A 19,235-nucleotide genomic window follows, 5' to 3' on the forward strand; every position below is an offset into this window, starting at 1 on the left:
GTTTCAGATAAGGGCGAAGGTTTGGTACCAATAAACGTTTAATCCCGCTGCGATTGTTTGTACCTGTCCTAAGCCAGGAATATGATGTTCAGTAATTGTCGTTTGTTCGTGTGGTTAAAAAGTGTTTCTCGTTTTTTATATAGATTATACCGTTGGTTTTCCCGTTTGAATGGTTTTACACTAGAAATTGTTATGTGTCCCTTTATAGCTTGCTGTACGGTGTGAGTCGAGGCTCCGTGTTGAAGACCGTACCTTGACCTATTATGGTTTACTTTTATAAGTTGTGACTTGGATGGAGAGTTGTCTCATTGGCGATTATTCCACATAAGAAGAAGATCCTTAATTAGAAGAGCACAGTTAGAACCCTGCGGAATTCAGATAGTTTGACCATTTAATTTTTGCTTTAACAAGCAACAAGTTTTCCACTGGCTATAATTGCAACAGACGAGTTTAAGATATACAATTTAATGATTTAATTAGTTTACCAACTTTTTTTATCAGATGATGTTGACGAGTTGTATATGACGTAGAGAAATATAACTGTCAATTCAGTTACACTCACAAGAGTTTTTCGTACAAAAAATTAATAGATACCTATATTTTATAGAAAATGATTTCTAATGGAAGTAGTAGTCCTTGTAAAAAGTATGGAAATGTCTAAAAAGTAGGTTTTTTTTTACAGAAGCTATTGCGGGATTCATAAAGAGTAATTCTTAGCTAATGAAACCAATACAAGTTCGGGGCACAAAGATAATGACTTAACGCTTTCAGGTATTAAATTTCGGTTAATTAGTTTTCTAAAAGGTATGTGTTATAATTAGGTCTTGACAAAAGCTAGAAAAAAAGAATTACACTTTGTTAGATATCGATGTAATAGTTGCCTCAATTATACACAACTAGAACAATTACATTTATGAATACAACGGTGAAGTTTTTTTTGTCAAATCAATTATGATAGGAAAAGCAAATACAAAATAGGTTTAATGACTATGTACATTGAGGGAATACAAATAAGGTATGTAAAATTATATCAGGATGACGAAAAGCATAGTCGATACACAAATAAAGTGCGTACTATTTTTGCAGGACTTGTTAGAAGCTGGATGATTCACCCACACAAAATGCAAAATATACACATAACAATAATCAACCAAAATTAATTTGAAACTGTTATGTTTTTCTTTTCTTCAACACTACTTTCATCTTTGTCTTAAATCTTTATTCTTTTGCAGTTTTCTTGGCTTAAAATATTATGGTTATTAAAAAACAGAGACGGTTAACAAAGAAATGAGTACGATTTTGGCCGAATTAGTTCAAAACTTCACGATTCACTGACACAAAAAGAAATATATTGGCATTAAAACCATCAATTGAAATTAAATTGAAACTGCAATGTTTTTATTTTTTCAGCACTACTATCATCTTTGTCTTTCTTCAAAATGCAAAATATTGGCATTAAAACAATCGATTGAAAAAAGTAAAATCATAAAAATACTTAACTCCGAGGAAAATTAAATCATGCAGTCCCTAATCAGATGGCAAAATCAAATGACAAAACACATCAAACGAATAGATAACGACTGCCATATTCCCGACTTGGTACAGACATTTTAAAATGTAGAAAATTGTGGATTGAACCTTGTTTTATAGCGCTAAACTCTCACTTATATGACAGTCGCATCAAATCTCGTTATATTTACAACGATGCGAGAACAAAACAGATATAATAACAAAAAGTCAAAATATGGGTACAGTAGTCAAAAAAAAAAATTAATTTGAAACGGTCATGTTTTTGTTTTTTTCAGCACTTCTTCCATCTTTGTTTTCCTTTCTCTTGCAGCTTTCTTCGCTTATAACATCGTCTCTCATTATGTTGAATTCCTCTTTTGTTACCATGTTGTCTACAAATATGAATAAAATGATAAATATTATCATATTGTATTGAGTTAAATAACAAAAATACCGAACTCCGAGTAAACTGCAAAACGGAAATTCCCTAAAAAATGGTAAAATCGAAAGTAGAAACTGAACAGAAAGGAATGGAAAACAACTGTTACATTCTTGACTTGGTACAGGCATTTTTATCATGCAGAGAATGGTTGATTAAACCTGGTTAAATAAAACTATTATATATGTTAATACTATCATAGCATACAGCCTATTCAAGACATTATCTATAACAAATATGTCTATATTGTGATGAAATTATATAGACAATAATAGTGCATTGACTTGGAGCCGAGCTTTTCCCCTGTTTTGGGCCGAATCCTTATATCGTTAATATGTCAAGTCAATGCACAATTATTGTCTTTATACTGCAATCTAAAAAATGTTTTAGATTATTGTTTAATGCGTTAATGTTATCATTTGATTTAAATATTGGGAAACTACCCCCTTTCATAAAAAGGCCTCATATCATGCAGGCGGAGAAATATACAACACGATGAAATGTAAATTACCTGTTAGAATTCACAATCGATAGTGAACGAATTTGTTTAAGAATGAACTAAAATATCAACAATAAGCATAACACATAATGATTTGTAGTTTGCAGACCAGAAATATAAACAAATGAAATATGTTTTTTTCTTCATAAAATTGCAAAAGAAATAAGTTTGAGTCGTTGTATACATTGAAAACATGAACAGGTTGAATAGGTCGTATACATATAATTTCGGAAATGTCTATAAATATTCATGAGGATAAGTGATATCATGTCAGCGACTTTATATGACATAGAAATATGCGGTCAACGCATTTTGACTACTCAAAGAGAACGAGTGCAGTATAAACTGTATTAACTTTCATATTGGTCTTAAGTATAGAATCTTAAATTGATACCAGTGGATTACCGGATTTATCTAATTGAGATAGTTAGATTATCAATTTTAAAGTCTGAGCTTTAGCGAGGACTTTAAAATTCATAATTAAACCATCGAGTTACTATGCAAGACTTTGTGTCTGTAATGATTAAAAAATAAGTTTTTATTTTCTGTTATACCAAATACTACCCCTTGGAGTGCCCTCCACACTTCACAAAGTTGTCAATTTCAGTAACACCTGTTAGCATATGATCAATTCAGTTGGCTGATAAAGGTTACGACCCTAAAATTATTCCAATCATATTTTGAGATCATCGGCAACCACACGTTAATTGTCTTTTTTTATATGATGAGAGCAGATTGATATAACATGTCAAAGAATTAGAGAAGATCACTCTTAAGTGTGATTTAGCGTTTAACCAACGTTTTTTTGGAAAAAAACTTCTTCAGGATTAACAGGTACATTGCATTTTGTGTAGATGACAGACTGAATATAGCAACAATTTTCAAAAGTATATGCCATATCACTAATTTGACACTTTCTATGATTTATTATTTTGTCAATTGTTTATCGCTTACAGTTTGAAATTATTTTTTTGATAAGAAGAATAGATTATATGAATTTGAAGCAAATGTGAGACAGAAGATACAAAAGTGATATCAAACTCACCAGTCGATATGACAAACTAACAACGCCATTGCAAAACAATCTCCAACGTAAAAAGACCAATAAAAAAAAAAAAACAGTAAGCAAAACATAACAAAGCTATAGACTGAGCTATACGAACCCAAATGAAAAAAGAACATGTCACAATCGTGAATAGAACACGATCAACACTGTTGCTTTACATATCAGACGAATACTCTGTTATTTAATCATCTAAGTCCACGACAATATGTCGCTGGTAAATTGAGACACAATTAAACATATTGACTACAGGCTCATGACTTGAGACAGACAAATACACAATGTTGCAGGGTGGTTTAACATTTAAGAGTGTTCATAACCCGAGAAAGATTGAATTGATTAAGGTTAAATAGTCTAACTAAGAGACACAAATGTAGAGTTTCAAAGAATGCCAGAATATAAGAATTTAAAAGGGACCGTATATGCCCTGAACATTTGCTTTCTCATTGTTTCTCCAAATAAAGAATGCAGTTTTGATAAGTTCAAATCAGTGTTTTGATGCCACTATTAAGAACTTAGACTTAACAATATATCGTACTGCATTCCTCAATATTCGTACAATGAAATATATTATAAAAGTATTCTCAAATTCACATCTCTACAGTTTAATTCAAACAACATAATGAAGGATAGCATTTGGACATCCACATAGGGAAAGGAAATTGTATTATCTTTTTTAACATACCTTCGTCGATGTCCAATTCTGCAAACAAGTTGTGAAGAATTTCAGGTGTGTTGACGCCATCATTGAAATAGACAAAAATCTTCTCCAGGTCGCTTTTCGTTATATAACCTTTTCCATTCGAGTCATACGGGTTAAATACACATGGATTGAGCGGAGTCTTGTGTTGATTGTTTCCATCATACTCCATCTCCACATGAAACTTTCGTTCTTTAGATTTTACCTCCGAACTTCGCTTGAATCTTGCTGAATATTCTATATGAACTTCCCAGTCATGGTTGTTGTCATAATACACTCTGCCTCTAACGGAATGATGTACATTTCTATTGCTATTACACTCTTCGCTGACGCCAAATAACAAAACCAGATATACAACGATTGTACCAACCACGTTCATCATCTATAATAAAATAATTTATTATAACTACCAATAATGATAAATTTTAATCAGTATACGAAAAAAAGGAGTATACAATATGAAATGGATTTAACAAAATAGAAGGCAAATGATATTTTTGAATTAATGATATATAAAGGATTTAATTTAGTGATTTCACAATTGTTAAATATATGAGAGTATACACAAACTACAGTCAATTTGCAAAACATAAAAAAATCAATGCAACTGTAGCTGGGAATGCGTATAATTCTTAAATATAACAAAAAATTCGGCTGATCATTTCATCGTTTAAAATGCCTGTTTCGCAGAATATTGGAATAACCCTAACCCTTTTAATTTTGACGTTATATTATATGTATCCCTTAATGGAAAAAGTTGATATTAAATATGTTGTTAATAAAAATTACTTCGGCAAACATGTCTTATCAGAAAAGATATGCATTCAGTAAGTTGGTATTTGTTTCTCTTTTTTCTTACTAGACCTAAAATATGGAAACAAAAAAAAAAATACTTACTTTTTCCAATTTTCCTTAGGGTTACAGCAGTATAAAGTTTCAGTCTGTCGATATTTCTTCAGTTTTATATAAATATATAGCAGACGGTACTTCCTGAATAATTGGAGACTTTGCACAAGGAAGATGCATTTTAAAGTACTCATCGATTATGCAACTTATATTGAGGAAACTATCATTATGCAACTCTTCACATTAGTTAAAAAATAAAAGCACATTTGTCACTAGGGGATTTATTTCAAAATTTTCCTCCCGATTAGGATGTGTTTTGAATCAGTCATTCTGTGATATCATAATATTTATCGGTCGTCCCACTGTGTATATCACTCTGCTCAGCTCTTAATAAAATTGCATATCACGGCTTTGTGACGTCAAATACGTTGACCCAGTTATCAGGTTATCTGTATATTGATATTGTAAATTACCTCACCTCTTAAGACGTCAACCAATCCCTGTCCTTTATTAGCACCACGTGAATACCATGTATTTCTTATACCCGGTTAATGTTTTAGCAATACCCTGACAAAGACCATGCATTTTTTATACTCGGTCACTGTTTTAGCAATACCCTGTCAACGATAGAGCATTGCTCTCAACAGACAATTTCAAAATGGTGACGAAACGGTTCGCGTCCCTAACAGCAGACGAGATTGAAAAAAAGAAAATGCTGATTAATTCTAAAGAAACAATCAAAAGTAACCAAAAAGCAGCAAGACTTCTTAAGGCATATTCAAAAGCAACAAATGAGGACGAGTTTGAGAAATTTGATTCAGGAAAACTAAACGAAGTGTTAGGACACTTTTACATGAACGCACGTAAACAAGACGATGAACACTACAAAGCTACATCGTTTGAAAACATCAGGCATGCCTTAAACAGACATCTTCGTGGAGTTTCTTACAGCCGCAAGATAGATATAATAAAGGACACAGAATTTTCTGTTGTTAATGAGTGTTTTAAGGCCGCTCTTGCCGAATTGAAACGGATAGGGAAAGGCAGTGTTGACCACCATCCAGTTCATAAATGAAACAGATCGTAAGAAATTGTATGAATCTATTATAATGATCACTGACGCGCCAGTAGCTCTACTGAACTAAGTGCAGTTTGATATCAAGCTATATTTTTGTAGAAGATCACAGGTAAATACGCATGGAATGACAAAATCTACATTTAAAGTTTTGAATGCTTGAATAAAAAAAGGTAAAACGGCCAAAAATGTTCGAAGTATGAACATGAACGACACAAAATTCCGAAAGGTATTGTCAAATATAGATAAGGTATCTATTCCTGGTAATATACCACTGTCGAAATTCCGACGTATGTCTATGCTCGTTAAAGTTTCTTTTGTAATAATAAGAAATATACATGAAATAAAAACTATGTTTTGATAATTATAATCATTTATAATTATAGATCTGGTATAATCACAAAGCTTAGTCAAATACTCAAAGAGAATAACAACAAAGCAATACTAGATAAACTCAGCATAGAAACCAGGATTACAACAATTATTTTACCAAAAACAACCAAAAGACAAACAACAGTTAATAAAAAACGAAATAGAAATCTAAAGACTTCAACAACACGAATCCAACCAAAAACTTCGGGGTAATATCAGGTGCCCGAAGGATTAACAGGCTCTGATCTGCATGTGGCATCCATCATATTACTCATGTAAGTACAAACTCGGTATTACTCTAACTGGCCATGCATAGCATACTCGAGAGAGAAAGGACGGAACTGTGAAGCAGATACTCTACTCGTAATGGAGTCCTTTAAAGTGTTTGAAGGAATGACTTCAACTAAAACTGTTGTAATCCTTGAGTGTATGGCTTCCTTGTTAACAGCAACCCTCTTTCAAGATAATCATTCTACGAAATGCAAGTAGTGAAATATTGTATCAACTGCGACATATACTTCATATGCAGGCAGCGCTGGAATGTTTAGTTGCTACATGGAAATGGAAAATTTACAATTTGGAACTTGAAATCATCGTTTTTGTTGTAAAGTTTTAATCTAAACTTCAAGTTTATTTCAATGCTTCCATTATAACCAGCAAACTTTGAATTGTGTAGTCGGAGGACATTATCTTTATACTTGAACTTGAATATAAAGATAAATGCTACCTTCTTAAAGTTCTCCCTTAGATGTATTATGCAAAACCTTTCGAAAAGTGTTTTGCCCTCAATGTTCATCAACATGTACTTGATTTGGTCTTTTAGTTATTTTTTATTCGAGCGTCACTGTTGACGAAACGCGCGACTGGCGTACAAAATTGTAAGCCTAGTATCTTGATGACGTTTTCCACTCAGGGAGCTACCATTTTATTTTTATGGGGGGGGGGGGGGTGGGGTGGTGGGGGGGGCTAGGATGAAATTTGAAAAAAATAGGCAGGACAGGAGTTTTGAGTAAAAAAAAAGGCAGGATGAGACACTTTGCAAAAAAAAAAAGGCAGGATGACAATTTAGGTAAAAAAATTCAGGATAAACTAATTAAAAAAAAGGCAGGACCGAATAGAGTGAAAAATAAAAAGACAGGACAGAGATTACAACTAAAAAAAAATGCAGGACAAAATTTTTCACCCACCCCTCCCATAAAAATCAAATGGTAGCTCCCTCAAAAGCTTCTATATGAATTTTTGTTTTATTTATTTTAGGGAACAAATCGGCTAGAGGAGGTGCACTAATGGTTCAAATGAGAATGCCGATTGATTGTTGAACCACATGTCCTCCAAACGTAACAAATATGACGTCAATCAAGAAATTGAGCATGTTGGCAATGTAAGTGTCAGTACTTTTTAGTCAAATCAAAGTTATTTAGCCATTTTTTTACGAAGTAAAACCAAGTTTTGAAATCTGTAATTAAGTTTGAAATAGCGAATACTGTGTAGGGAGTAGAAAATAAAATGTCTTCGTTCTATTGCAAGCGGATTTAAGGAGAATTAGAATGCAAGTTATATTACAGATCTCTTGAAATTTTAATCTGATTCATACCACACCTGGAGTAGGAAATTTCACAATAAATCTGAAGCCTGGACTTACCGGCTGTTAAAATTGATGTCAGTAGCTTAGAAAGACGTTGTGTCGTGAAAAACTTGATGAACCAGGAATATAACTGTGTAATGACACTTTTGAATTTAAGTACTAGTATCTAATAAAAGAGGAACGGGTTCCTTTTCTAATTGATTTTTTAATAATACCTTCTTTGCCGCATTGCCCAAAATATGATTGATTGATTGATTGATTGATTGATTGGTGTTTAACACCACTTTCAGCAATAAGGTGTTATTTTGTAGCTGTTTTTATTGGAGGAGGTAGCTGGAATCCCGAGAGAGAACTGTCGACCTTCGATAGGAAATCTGACAATCCTTGTCAATGAAGGTTAGAATTGACGACACCTGCCACATGCGAAATTCAAAAATGATACAAACAAAAAATAAATATGAAAAGGGGCATTAGTGACTACTTGAGAGAAAAGGGGCACTCTTCAAAACCAGTTGTGGCATACCGGCAGATCAACACGTTTATAAATAATTCTATTGTTTGTCACTTATTCTTTAACACCATAGAATTAAACACATTGTCGTGATACTAGCATTTGATTTATACATTTCTAAATATAAGCTGATAGATAAAGTTAAATGCATCTACCCAGTGAAAATGCTTACTGATTCATGAAGTCTATTATCTAATATACCAGAAGAGGAATATCCACAGACTACACCACGTTTATAAACATATATCGATCATTTTCTTGATTGCTTGATTGATTGCTTGTTCGACTGTTTGATTGATTGATTGATTGATTGATTGATAGATTGATGCTTAACGTCCAGTGGCATAGAATTTTAAATGAATGTCCTTATTATCAGTTAGTCACACTGAAACCAATGTTAGAATTCATAACAAGACAAAAATGTACCGGGGGGGGGGGGGGGGGATGCTAGTCTAGTGAAGCGTCAAATTAAGGCAACGGAAAAATCAAGATTTACTATTTACAAATTGTGACTAGGATGCATATTGGGGATATCAATCAAGGAAAGTGGAAGGATAGCATGTTTACTGGAAGTGGTGCGGCCTAGTAAAAACAGCAAACAGAAAGTCGTAAAAAATAAATTTTGAATTCAGGGTTACATAACTTTTTATTCTTTGCGGCATGACCCACTTTTTCGAATTAGATCATAATTTCACATTAGTACATACATGTATATGAGATGAACATAAAAAAAATTTCTTTGTGGTATTTTTTATTTTTTTTATTTTCAAAGATCAGCTGTTTAGCATGTAAGCCTATGCATGAGCAGTCAATTACAAGACTGCAACCTTTACATTGCTATAGGAAGCAATACATAGTTCGAAATTTAGTTTCATATTTTGGCCATGATTTTTTTTTTAATTAAAAGGTTGTTGTGCAATAAAATTGACTTTTAGATAGCCGAAGAATGATATAGCCTTCAAGGTGGGTTTATATGAACATCAAGATTGTTCTTTGTGTGTTTTATAGGCCTTTTTCTGTTTGGCAGTCCGTATTTTTTTTTATATCCGTTCCACCCATAGGTCCAGAAATTATTGTAGTGTTTTTCAATAAAAATTTATAAATTCGATCCATAAAATTTTCAATTAAATGTTATGGAAAATGAAGCGAAATGATTTGTTATTGACCTCTTGATAGATAAACGTCAATGATTTCACTAAAGTTCTTACTCTAATGGATTTGTATTCTTTTTTGGATCACATTTTTGGGACTTTTCTGACATTTTCACCTCCCTTTTTGCAATATTTTGATTAAAATAAATGCAGATGGTTGCCACGGTTACATCAAAAAGGGATAATATTTCACCATTATAACTATTGGAAAGCAAATCTAGGAATAATGTGGTTTCCATACATAGATAGGCTCATATAAAACACAACCATTAAGCCTTATTTGTTGGAAAGTAACGAAGGGAAAGAGGGTGGTTTTGAATTATGAGTGTCAGTTTTAAGTTTTTTCCTACCTGCGTATTGCTACCATAGACACATAAAAACAGAAGTATATACCAAGTACAATCAGTTATACGTCATTTTAGTCATAAATTACGCTTATATGATTGATTAATTGTTGCGTGATTAACGTCCAGTTGAAACTATTTCATAAAAATTCAGAACGGCCGCCTATTGAAATCCATGTACTTAAGTTTGTTAAGTTTGTAAACTCTTGGGTTTTTTTTAAAGATTGTTCTCGGTCTTTGTTTCATTTTTTTATAATTAATATTATAAAATAAAAGAAATCTGAACGGAAGAAATAAATGCCAAAAAAAAAAAGAAGAAGAGAGGGGTGCGGTGAGGGGGTTAGGGTTTTTTTATTTATTTTTTTTGGGGGGGGGGGGGAGGGTATGCAACGCAATTGTTTTGCCAGTATTTTTAAAGCACACATCCAAATCGTGATAATTCTGTCAACAACAAAAGTGCAGCCATAAAAATGAATAAATCAACAAAGGGAGGTAAACCTGTCCAAATACTTACGTTATCAACATTTAGATGTACGTCAATTAGTTAAAACATTGTTCTTTCTCATAAATTTAATACTTACCGATAATAAAACAGCGTTTGATCCTCAACATCAAACGATATATATTGACCAATCCCCGACTCTTAAGATCACTGAATAAATATTGTAAAACAAATTTGACACATGCACTTATATCAAGTGACGTGTTCCCCACAGTAGGTATAGTTTAGAAGGCATTGTTTTTCGTAAGTGTAAATAAAATACATCGTAAATGATACATTATTTATATCCTTATTTATAGATGAAGAATCAAAAGCTTGACCAGCTTTTTGACCAAATACCACCAGCAACTGTTAAAATAGTCAAAACGTAAACGATTGTGGCTGCTGACAATTGTATTAAAACACCGGAGCAGAATTTTGATAGTTTATGGTAAACGGTATTGTATCCATCGAAAATATATGTGCTTACCTTACCAGACACAAACATGACAATTTCGATATTAAGTATAGTAATGTGCGCCGGTTCAATTGTTTCATTTATTGGACAGATATTAAGTGTACGCTATCCAAGATGGTGGACAATAGAATCGACTGTTAAAAACGTCACGGAAACAGTACATTTCGGGATCTGGGTAACATTAGACTGCTTTGATGGCGCATGTACTGAGGAAAGTTCTAATTCAAATGGAGAAAAGGGTAAATATCTTAAATTAGTTTGACCACAATGACCCATTTCTAATCGACTCCTATACAGAAAAAATCATTTTGAGCTTGCAAAAACCAATAAAGCTATATGTAACTGCTCCCCTGAGTTTTATCTTCCATTTATTATTTATTTATTTCACCATAAAAAAAAACCCAACACGAATGATTTAAAAACTTGCAAACACTGAAATTTTAATATTCAGCAGGTTACAAATCCGAATTTATTAAGGCAGTAAAGAAAAAAACCCACCAAAATAACAATAAAAAAAACCATAAAAAATATGAAACAAATGTATAGCAAACAACGTGAACTTTCATTTACATCATACACATTTTTGTGTACATGTATCTTTTATCAACAAAAAGTTCGGTTTGGACATTTGAACCAGAAAGAGACAATATAGTACAGAAAATCATATTGCCACAGAAAATGATGCAGTTATAAGGTATTAATTTAAAGACTGAAAAGAAGACGCAATTAAAATTTCATTCCAAATTAATAACTATCAAACATATCTGAAGGTGTTACTACATGTACATCGGGAAAAATTTATATAATAGATATAGGAAGATGTGGTGTGAGTGCCAATGAGACAACTCTTCATCCAAATAACAATTTTAAAAAGTAGACCATTATAGGTCAATGTACGGCCTTTATTAAAACAAATTGCTCTTTTAAAAAACAAATATATGAGAGGCTTTAAACTTATACTTGCAACATGCACAATTTTCTGAACTATAAAGCTGGTTCAATTAAAGTCACTAATAATAGTTAACAAAATATTTAATTTCAGCATGGCTTGAAGGAGTTAAAGTAGTTGAAGTATTCGCCGTAATATTCTTGTTTTCATCCTCTGTCATTTCTGCTTTGACGATAGCATTGAGAAAAAGGCCGGCGAGAGTTTTTTTACTCTGGAAATTATTCACAGCTTTCAGTGGAGCAGCAGGTACATTTATTATCTACTTACTAATTTTCCGTCAGTGTATTATCTTAACTTTGTATTCTGAAGCAATGCTTTCAAAACATCAATTTTGAGTTTTGGAATTTTACTGCGTTTTGTAACCTCAATTCTGCTACAATGTTGGCACAATGTAGTTACTAATCTAATCACTTTTAAAAAGTCGCTAGGTAAACTGATAAAATTTGTGACAATAAAACTACCGATGGACGTCCTTAAAGCTTCAAATACAATATAGTTATCTCTTAATTATTCTTTTGATCGAAAATTTGTATAAGCAGTGTTTCTTGAGGAGTTAATAAGAAATGACATGACATGTTATAAAAGATTAATAATAATAAAAAAAAACGTAAACTTTTTTACGCTGACAAAACGTTGCGGTTTTTTTTATATAACGGTAAAATTGTACGAGTAATATAAACATGTTCGGTTTTTACAGAGGATGACCTTGAGGTCACTCCTATGTATTGTTATCGCTTAAATTTCCGTCATGCATAAATTAGTCAAATTAGTTTTGGGTTTTCAACACCAGTGAAAAAAGTGCATTTTCATACCTGCGATTTCTGTTCTCCGGTTGTACGATGTTTCAACAAAATATGGAATCATTTCAGTTGTTAATTTAGTGGTGAAAATTGACTGAATTATATCTTAATAGGGGGTCTCATTGGGGGGTTCCGATCCCGGATCCCGCTTACTGTTTTGTCAGATTCCCGTATCCCGCTTACACTATGTACGTAAGCAATTCTCATTATTTTTGTCATTTCCCGGGTCCCGCTAGACCTCATTTCCCGTTTTCACGACACAATTATTTGACTTTCACGTGTCACGCTTACAAAAATCGTCAATCCCGCGTCACGCTTAGACCACAGGGACTCGGTTAGCAGATTAAAATTTTGTAAATCAATATTTTTAATTTATTTTTTATTATTTCCTGTCTATTTGCATTACTATATTAACGTATTTAAAGTTGCCATCACTATTTCTTTGTTTTCTGGCAATGTGAAGTTTACTATCCATATCCATATACTGAAAAAACCTAAAGGGATCTAAGTCGCCATCTTGAATTGCCTTCCCTACTTTAGATAAAAAATAATTAAAAATATGAATGAATTACTATATACCTTACAACAGCCCTCATTTTCTTCCGAAATGATTCTTCTATAACATGCATATTTTGATTTGTGGATCAACAGAACCCTTACAAAGTTTCAGTTGCATTCGTGTCAGAATATTCAAATTTCCCGGCGAAAGCAACGTATCATTCGGAAACTTCCGGGTTGATGCGTATACTACAACGATAAATCCTTATAAACAGACGAGTGCTGTCCCCTAACTTCATACCTACGCCACACCAAGATATCCTTCATATTAATTAAATATCAAACAAAAATGTCTTTGAACAGCTAGTGCATGTATTGTTTCAATATCAGATTATCCTCCTATCCTTCCGCCCATTGAAAATATCAAATGATTGTCCCAACCTATCGGGTTGTATTTCTGACATCCTGATATCTTTCAAATCATGGATTTATGCAGTACAACACTTACACTTATATAATCAGAGGAGTATGTATGTATATGGAAAAGGGGCCTTCCGATTGAACTTCATACATGCATGTATGATAAGTTAATATACTTTTTCAAAGTATTACTCCAAGTTTACCTACCAACCGGCCCTCCCCCTTTTTTATATCCTGGTACTGTTAGTAAACCTTATAAATCCCATTGAACGTGTCAATATTTTTAGTAACTTCTTTATTTTATTGATGTGTCTTCGAAAAAGTCAATGATTTATGTTACCCCGTTTGAAGAAAGGTTCTATTCGTTAACTTTGCGCTCGATATGTAATAATAAATCAAGGGACAGCACTCGTCTGTTTATAAGGATTTATCGTTGTGGTAAACGCATCAACCCGGAAGTTTCCGAATGATACGTTGCTTTCGCCGGGAAATTTGAATATTCTGACACGAATGCAACTGAAACTTTGTAAGGGTTCTGTTGATCCACAAATCAAAATATGCATGTTATAGAAGAATCATTTCGGAAGAAAATGAGGGCTGTTGTAAGGTATATAGTAATTTATTCATATTTTTAATTATTTTTTATCTAAAGTAGGGAAGGCAATTCAAGATGGCGACTTAGATCCCTTTAGGTTTTTTCAGTATATGGATATGGATAGTAAACTGCACATTGCCAGAAAACAAAGAAATAGTGATGGCAACTTTAAATACGTTAATATAGTAATGCAAATAGACAGGAAATAATAAAAAATAAATTAAAAACATTGATTTACAAAATTTTAATCTGCTAACCGAGTCCCTGTGGCTTAGACCCCAATGAGACCCACTTAATAAATACGATTTTATATGTTTAATTGGTGTTTCAGAAAGAGGTCAGGTGCTCTTGTTCATTCATAACATTATCGTTCATTCATAAATTTATCGTAAAATAAAAATCACTACACAGGTTATACGTGTAGTGTAAATGACCACCTGTAATCTAAAAATAGCGGTCTCACTAATAACGACAAGAAGAATTTTAGCGACAAGAAGCGTCAAGAACGGACAAGAAGAATAAATTAAGCGACAAGAAGACTATTTAGCGACATGAAAACTTCTCGTATCGCATGAGGATGACACATATCAAATGAACAATTATGTGTGGGACTTAGTTTTAAGAAATGATGCCAAAGTAACACTGAAAATATTTTTAGTAAGCTGAAATATATATTTATTTTTTACATGTTTATGTCTTGTAAGTTATTTTATTTCTGTCCCATTTTTCAACATTAGCGTCTCGTTTATTCATTGTGGTCATGGATACTGAATTCGTTTATCTCCCTAAACATTGAAACAACGGCGTCCGTCCGTCTTGTCTTGTAAGCACTCTAACGTGTACACATTTTTGCTAGATTTGTATCAAATTTATATCAAAGGTAAAAATCAAATATCAGCAATGGCTCGGACAAGTTCGAAAAACGGTGCTGATCAACTATTTTTAAAAGAGTTGTGCCATTAGCAATACTAATTATAGGGAAAATTGCATTGTGAGCTCTTTTTTAAAAGTCTACATTTTTCTACAATGTTTATAAAAGATTATAAAAAATCATAAAGAAACAAAAAACAGTTAATGCCCTAAATAGATAAAATATGTGCAACATTGTGCAACGCGGGTGACATTGGACTTTTGTTTTTTTATTGGGAAATATAAAATCAAATGCCTCTCGATTGTTGTCAGCCAGTCAAAAGTACGGATTCATTATGAAACATACATGTAATGTAATTAATGATAAATTGTTGGACATAGAAAGCACATTGCTGCATTACATGGCGTCCTTGCCTTATAATTCGTGTATCACGCCCTGTATACGATCTACGAAAATATAAGACAGAGGGATGAAAAAGGAAACTGTGAGCTACTGCTCACTAATGATACCCCCGCCCGGCTAAAAGTATAAGGTGAACAGGGAGTTGTTGAGTGTTAATCTGAAAACGCACTACACGGTATACTAGTAGCTGACTCATATAAACCTTGAAACCAAATTTCAGAAATCCTTGTTATGTAGTTCCTAAGAAAGATGCGACGAAAAATATTCATGGGACGGACGGACTGATGAATGGCCGGGCAGACAGAGGTAAAACAGTATACCCCTACTTTTTTTTAAAGCGGGGGCCGTATAATTACCGATAAAAAAAAAATTATAGATAGAGAAGTTAAAACATACCTTGAGGACTTGGAATCTGATATAACCTGCAATATATTAATAGATTGAAACCCAAACTCATGTCCTTCTCATCAGCTGCATGTATACCACAGCGTACGGTGCGTAATTTTAGGTTTATTTTTAGTAACCATCAAGCTGGATACTATTGAAGATAAACAAATAATGGATGAAGATGTGTACCTAAATACTTGTACAACAATTTTTTAATAAATAACAACTTGTACACAACATATCATGCATATTTATTAATCATTGTTAATATTAAACAAAATTCGTCAAAACAATTGATATCAATGATATCCTAACTTTAATTAGCATGCATGTGTTCCTCTTTTGGGAAACATTGCAGGCTATATAAAGAAAAATGCATGCTAATTTAATTTGGGATATCATTGATGTCAATTGTTTAGACGAATTTGTCATGGAAAAGTTAAACGATATTTTGCTTTTTATTTTCTTCATTCTGTTAAGAGTGACCAATACTATTTCAACAAGTTTAATATATACATTTTTGATTGTATGGTAACTTTATTCGGTAATTCAAGTATCTTTACGCAGACTTTAAACGTTTTGTTTTTTGCAGGGACAGTTATCATAATGGGAGTTTTGATATTTTTTAAAAAGAAAGCTGGTCTGTCTCCATCACAAGCCATAGCGACGAAAGACGGAATAGCTGATTGGTCGATGGTTGTGTCGTCTATTTGCGGTGTGATTTCAATCATTTGCAGTGTTTTTATTGGATGTAAACTTATTATGAAAGACTCTGATATTGATGATGAAACTGATTATTCAAAATGGCATGATAGTATGAAATTGAAAGAAGAAAGCAAAAAGAAAAAGGAATTATCCAAATTTTAGTGTTTTTGTAGTTACTGTGCACTTTTCTGATCACAACTGTTTATCGGTGTTTTTGTATGAATAATTTCAGGAAATGGAATAACTTTAATCCACAATCAGTGTATGTTATTTTGTGGGAAAGGTTAAGAAAAGCATAAAATGTAATTGTTTTCTGAGGCATTCATTTTTTCAGTGACATCGGATGTTAATAGTCGATACACAATAAAAAAAAACCTTGTCGCGTGAAGTATCTTTCAATTTGGTTAAGTTTCAGGGTTAGAAATGAACGCGGTGATGTCTTAGGGTTAGAAAATAGTCAATACTCTAGTTTCGGCAAGATCTGCGCATGTCTATCATAAGTTATGAAATCACGCGATAGTTCCAGAGAATTCATCAACTGGGGGCATCACCCGATAGCATGGCATCATGACCCAATCCTAATACTTCGTCGATAGGCTACTGTCAAGCAGTGAGCCAGGATCCCAGGCTAATCACCCGATAGCGGTTGATAAGCATGCAGTGGCGAAAACATAATCACTAAATCACATTTAGCGTTTACATTAACACGAGGAGCGTTTGACTGGAAATAACTACTATCGAAACAATGTTGATTACACTGACAGATTAAAACAGATTTTGACTGTTATGTTGTTAATTAATCTTAATTACAAAATAAACGTTTGATATGTCACCTGACTTTCTGTGTCACCTTCACAAAAAATGGACATTCACGCTGTGAAGTTCACCTAGCAGATATATTTAATAAGACGTTACAAATATATGCGGGTGCCATTTCAATACCATATCTTAGGTCATAAAATTAAAAGTCAATTAACACCTAGGCCATATGGAATCGGGCGATATCTTTTTGCGCCAAAAAGTAACTCATTTGCGCCACAACTTAATTGCGCCAATACCTCTTTTGCGCCACCTAATTTTCAAAACTATAGGTATCATTTGCGCCAATAAAATAATCATCTAATTGCGCCAATTTTATATTTTTTTATTTATATATAACAACTAAATGATTGACTAGGTACCAACAGCAAAAAATTCCTCTGACATTGTACACTGAAATTTCAAATTAACCTCGCATCCTAATAAAATTATGCCGCTTGCTGGATCGTTACACAATACAAACTCATCATCTTTGTTAGTAACAATACCAATATCATCCAATATTCTGTGAAATTCTGCTCGATTTTTATATTAAGCCGGACGCAGTTTTCTTCTCTCTCTATACACAGACTGACACACATATTTTAAATCTTTCTTTTCTAAATTCTCTTCTTCAATTTTGAAGATCTCTGAATTTATTATTTTTGAAGGTGGCTCTGACAACACATTGGTTGCTTTTCTTTTACACGCAGTTCTGAAAAATTGACGTTCTAATTTCTGGACACTGATAATGAAAAAAATATATTTCTTTTTAAAAATGAAAATATGGTATTTTATACTGCCAAAATCTGCTATGAAATTTTAATAAAGCGAAAATGTATTTTATACTCGTGACAGTTGACTTGTATTTGCATTATAATTTTAAGAAAAATTGTTTTATAGTCTCTCAAAACTCTTTATAGAGTGGCTCTTGTTAACTTGTATTTTAAAAAGCTGTATATTTTATATGTAACAAGTGGCGAGACTTTAATAAAGTATTTGTCTTGTCTTGTCTTGATTTAGGTAAAACATATTAACAGGTAAATGTGGCGCAATTCCATTTCATTTATTGGCGCAATTAATACCATCAAAATAAAAGAGAGTGGCGCAATTAATACCTTTTCAAAACTGCAATTGGCGCAAATTGATTCTGCCCATGGAATCAATATTGTAAAGTTTTACCTTAAGTTAACTTATTATCTCACCAGGCGACAGTTGAACAAAATATCCCCATGATTATATTGTTACCGTTAAAACATATGTTGAAAATGTAAGCCCTGTTTGCACACCTGTATTTAATTTACTTTATAGTAGGGTGCCCAATCAACAAATATCGATTTGCCTTAACGGAATAACACACGGCTATGTTTTATATCGTTGGAAAGAGGAGAACAAACCTCATCGAAATAGCGTTGTCGTCGTTGTCTGCCGGGGTCACGTTTTTTTTAAATCAAGGTCAAAGGTCAAAGCAAAAAATCAAGAAAAATGCACAGTCACATTTAGATAGCTTGTTTCTCCTACATATATGCGTTTTGAGCAAAATAAAAACAATCAATTTATAGAAAAATATCTTTTGTATCTACATTTAGAACTTATTTTATATTTTTATCGCCAAAAACGACTTTAGATTGACTTTTTTGCATATAGGGTTCAAATTTGAAATTTTCAAATAGCTGTTAAATAACAGTGACCTTGACCTATTTCAATTTCTAAATTTGATTTTTTTTTGTATTTAATTCGGTACAAGTACGATCTAA

General features: G+C 32.7%; 2 long non-coding RNA genes across 2 annotated transcripts; one reads left to right on the forward strand and one right to left on the reverse strand.

Annotated features, from left to right (window-relative positions):
- Positions 1-449: 449 nt before the first annotated feature.
- Positions 450-4,588, reverse strand: LOC143083311 (uncharacterized). Its single transcript, XR_012980629.1, has 2 exons — positions 4,196-4,588; positions 450-1,901 (listed from the first exon to the last, which is right to left on the reverse strand). It is a non-coding gene; the product is annotated as an uncharacterized LOC143083311 (long non-coding RNA).
- Positions 4,589-11,151: 6,563 nt separating this feature from the next.
- LOC143083313 (uncharacterized) lies at positions 11,152-16,937 on the forward strand. The gene is made up of 3 exons (XR_012980632.1): positions 11,152-11,292; positions 12,096-12,248; positions 16,568-16,937. It is a non-coding gene; the product is annotated as an uncharacterized LOC143083313 (long non-coding RNA).
- Positions 16,938-19,235: the final 2,298 nt, after the last annotated feature.

The sequence above is a fragment of the Mytilus galloprovincialis genome, chromosome 7 (assembly GCF_965363235.1).
Source record: "Mytilus galloprovincialis chromosome 7, xbMytGall1.hap1.1, whole genome shotgun sequence".
In the NCBI taxonomy this organism is placed as follows: Eukaryota; Metazoa; Mollusca; class Bivalvia; order Mytilida; family Mytilidae; genus Mytilus; species Mytilus galloprovincialis.